Raw genomic sequence first — 4,693 nt, 5'->3', positions numbered from 1 at the left:
TAAAAAAATAAAAGAAAATGCATGTTGCTTACAAGAAACATAAATAAAAGAACCTAGAAAGTTTAAAAGAAAAGGGATGGGAAACCATATCCATAAAAACACTAAAAAAGACACAGATTATCTTTTTTTAAAAATATATTTTATTGATTTTTTACAGAGAGGAAGGGAAAGGGATAGAGAGTTAGAAACATTGATGAGAGAGAAACATCGACCAGCTGCCTCCTGCACACCCCCTTACTGGGGATGTGCCCACAACCAAGGTACATGCCCTTGACCGGAATCGGACCTGGGACCCTTGAGTCCTCAGGCCGACGCTCTATCCACTGAAACAAACCGGTTAGGGCCAGATTATCTTTAAAAGCAGGTATAGGCCTACTAACACAGATCAAACAGACAGTAAGACCAGAAGATTGAACATGAAGAATAACATTTCATAATTATAGAGAGGTCAATTCAACAGGAATATATAACAACCCTACATTCAAATGAGCTTAATGGGAAGTCTCGAACACTGTGAGAACTGAAAAAGAGAAATAACCAATACCATAATCATAATGGAATGTCTCTAACCGACAATACCAACAGATACAAAAATTAATAAGTATATACAAAGATTTAAATGACATGAATAACAAACTTCATCACACCACCCACCCAAACGCATATAGTCACCTGATTTATGGCAAAGGTACCATAACAGTGTAACGAGGAAAAAACCGTCTTGTCCATAAATGGTGAGAAATCAATCGATCTTATGGAAAATATGGACGCTGACTCTTACCTAGGATACCATACTCAAAACTCTGTTTCAGGTGAATCCCAGCCCTAAGTGTGGGAAGTACAACAACAAAGCTTCTAGAATAAAACGCAGGAGCATACATTTAAGGCCACAGATAGGCAAAGACCTTTTTTTTTTTTTTAAGCTTACAGCACCCGGTATTCCCAGGCGGTCTCCCATCCAAGTACTAACCAGGCCCAACCCTGCTTAGCTTCCGAGATCAGACAAGATCGGGCGCGTTCAGGGTGGTATGGCCGTAGACGGCAAAGACTTCTTAAACAAAGCACAAAGAACACTAACCATAAAGGAAAAGATCCTCAAAATTTTAAAATCAAGAATTGCTTTATCAAAAGACACCATTAGGAGAGTAAAACGGTAAACAGAACGGGGTAAGATGTTTTCAATATATGTCTCTGACAAAGAATCTGTACGCTGACTATAAAGAGAACGCCTACAAATCAATAAGAAAAAAAAAATGGGCAAAATCTTGAACAGGCTCTTCACAAAAGGGCATAGTCAATGGACGACTAGTTCCCCAAGAACCACAATGAGACATCCCTGCTCACCAAGTGAGATCAGAAAGTCTACATTTTAAAAACGGACACGAAGGATGCAGCGTGAGTGGCACTCGCCTCTACTTCCATGCAGTGCAAATGGGTACAAGTGCTTTGGAACACGGCGGGCAGTACCAACTAAAGCTGAACATACACGTGTCTGATGATCCAAGAAAACATGCCACTCCAAATGTGTGCTCTCAGAAAGGCACATGCTGCACATATAAGTACACATCCAGAAAGTCAACTCCAAAAATATCACAGCAGCATGATTTTTAACACTTGAGAATTAGAAGCCATTCAAAAGTTCATCAACAAATGCAGACTGGTGCAGCCACTGTGGAGAACAGTATGGCGTTTCCTCAAAAAACTAAAAATGGAACTCCCATTTGACCCAGTGATCCCACTTCTAGGAATATATCCCAAGGAGCTAGAAACACCAGTCAGAAAGGATATATGCACCCCTATGTTCATAGCAGCACAATTCACCATAGCTAAGATTTGGAAACAGCCTAAGTGCCCATCAGTAGATGAGTGGATTAAAAACCTGTGGTACTTGCCCTGACCAGTTTGGCTCAGTGGATAGAGCGTTGGCCTGCGGACTGAAGGGTCCCGGGTTCAATTCCAATCAAGGGCATGTACGTTGGTTGCGGGCACATCCCCAGTGGGGGGTGTGCAGGAGGCAGCTGATTGATGTTTCTCTCTCATCGATGTTTCTGACGCTCTATCCCTCTCCCTTCCTCTCTGTAAAGAAATCAATAAAATATATATTTTTTAAAAAACTGTGGTACATCTACACAATGGAATACTATGTTGCGGTAAAAAAGGAGTTCTTACCATTTGCAACATCATGGATGGAACTGGAGAGCATTATGCTAAGTGAAATAAGCCAGTCAGAAAAAGATAAATATCACATGATCTCACTCATTTATGGAATATAATGAACAACATAAACTGATAAACAAAAACAGATCCAGAGACAGAGAAGCATCGATCAGACCATCAAACCTCAGAGGAAAGGTAGGGGAGGGTGGGGGTAAGGGGGAGAGATCAACCAAAGGACTTATATGCAAGCATATAGTCCTAACCAATGCAGGCAACAGCGGGTGAGGGCATGAGTGGGGGGGGGGTAAGGGAGGGGTAATGTGGGGATAAGAACACATATGTAATAACTTGGTCAATAAAAAAAATTAAAAAAACAAAAAGAAATTTAAAAAAACAAAAGTTCATCAGCAGTAGAATGGATAAGCAGACAGTATTCTATTCATAAATAGAGCACTATCCAGCAATGAAAAAGACCAACCAGCACATGCAAAACCATGGGTACGTCTCACAGGAACACGGTGACCAGAAGAGGACAATTCTCCATGACCCCATTCACGTGCAATTCAGAATCAGGTAAAATGAATCGATAGTGATACAAGTCAGGAGGATGTTGGCTACTTCTGGAGGGTAATCATCAAAAGAGAGTACAGCCGGGCTGGTGTGGCTCAGCGGTTGAGTGTCAACCCAGGAACCAAGAGGTCACTGGTTCAATTCCCGGTCAGGGCACATGCCCAGGTTGCGGGCTCGATCCCCAGTGGGGGCCCTGCAGGAGGCAGCCAATCGATGACTTCCTCTCTCTTCAATGTTTCTATCATCCCTCTCCTTTCCTCTCTCTCTAAAAATCAATAAAAATATTTGTTTTTTTAAAAGAAGAGAGTATAAAGGAGACCCTGGGATGCTGGTGATATTCTATCTCCTGAACTGGATGGAGGGTACCCACTTGTATTCACTTTGTAAAAATTCGTCAAGCTCTTCACTTAATGTTCGTGCATGAAACTATATCATTATCCTTCAGTTTCAACGCTGAGCAAAAACATAGCATGTGAAAGTCATTAAAGTTCATGAAACATATCGCCCTATCATTTGACTTTCAGGTAACGTTGTGCCAATTCCCGCCAGCATTCCGACCGATCCTTCCCAAATGCGGAGCGTTATCACCTTCAAAGGCATTCTTTAGCTGCATCTTAACCTGATTCTATCCAACACGCCAGCAAACAGTGATCCCATCTCAAGCTACAATGAATGCAGATCAAACTCTCTCCACTCCCCCCCCCCGCCCCCACCAAGGCAGTGGGAACGGAGAGGAAGGGCTGAACGTGGGAGATGTTCAGGGGGGTCCCGAAAGGACTGATGGCGGAGTGGGCCTAGTGGCACTCGAATCCCGTCCTGAGAGCAGCCTTTGGAGAAATGGCCGTGGGGGCTGGGGAGGGGTGGCCGGGAGGAGAGAGGCCTGGGCAGGAGCCAAGAGGTCTTATTTCTTAGCGCAGCTCCACCACTGCCTCACGGTGACCTGGACAAGTGCCTTCCTCTCCCTGGGTCTCTGCTTCCTAACCCGTGAAATGGAGGCTTAGATTCGCGGGTCTCCAAGGCCTTTTTTGAATTGGTTATGGTCACACACGATCCTGTGGGTCTCCATAACACAGTTTTAAATGCTCCGGGAGGCACATATGGGCACATGCATGCTCGAGTGGAACATTTCATTGGCCAGAATTCTCCTTAGGGAGGGACATGTATTTGGCCGGGGATGTGAGCCCCGAGGGGCACCTGGGTGCGTGAGGAATGGGTGCTCCTGGGGGAGGGAAGGAGATTAACTGCTTCTTTCTCCAGAGAGGCAAGAAGAAGGAGCGAGGACAGAGCAGCCCAGACAGCCCCGCCAGCGGGTGGAAGGCTGTGCGGTCTCTAGAGCATCATCAGCAACATCACTGAGTTCATGACAGGCCAGGGCAGACTTTCTTGTGAAAACGGAGGGAGGGACCAAGCTCCCTGCACAGACCAACCTGGGCCAGTCCGAAGGCAGCTCAAGCAAACACTGGGCCGGGGTGAGAGGGAAGCATCCACGGGGACTGGCACGCAGTGGAACAAGTACTCAGCCTTCTTTTTTTTCTTTTTTTAATATATTTTAATTGATTTCAGAGAGGAAGGAAGAGAGAAACATCAATGATGAGAGAAAAGAGAATCATTGATCAGCTGCCTCCTGCACAATCCCCAGTGGGGTCGAGTCCACAACCTGGGTATGTGCCCTGACCGGGAACTGAACTGTGACCTCCAGGTTTATAGGTCGACGCTCAACCACTGAGCCACGCCAGCCGGGCAGCACTCCGCGTTCGCGTTCGTAGCAAGGGCAGGGAGCTGGGGCTTGAGTTTCATGGACCCCAATCTCCAGGACACAGGAGCCTTAGGGGATAAATAGGTGACCGCCCTCAACCTGCGTGAAATAACCTGGGGGACACACGGGGCTCTTCTTACTCCCCTCCCCTCCTTTCCAGCTGGAACCCCTGCCCTGGGGCCAGGCCTGCAGCAGCTGCGGCTGACACCC

The 4,693-nt window shown here is 45.9% G+C and overlaps 1 non-coding gene across 1 annotated transcript; it reads right to left on the bottom strand.

Moving 5' to 3' along the window:
• Positions 1-921: 921 nt before the first annotated feature.
• On the bottom strand, positions 922-1,040 carry LOC111823545. The gene has a single exon (XR_002826588.1). It is a non-coding gene; the product is annotated as a 5S ribosomal RNA (ribosomal RNA).
• Positions 1,041-4,693: the final 3,653 nt, after the last annotated feature.

The sequence above is a fragment of the Myotis lucifugus genome, unplaced genomic scaffold, assembly GCF_000147115.1.
Source record: "Myotis lucifugus unplaced genomic scaffold, Myoluc2.0 scaffold_546, whole genome shotgun sequence".
Taxonomy (NCBI): domain Eukaryota; kingdom Metazoa; phylum Chordata; class Mammalia; order Chiroptera; family Vespertilionidae; genus Myotis; species Myotis lucifugus.
This window is presented reverse-complemented; position numbering and strand designations above follow the sequence as displayed.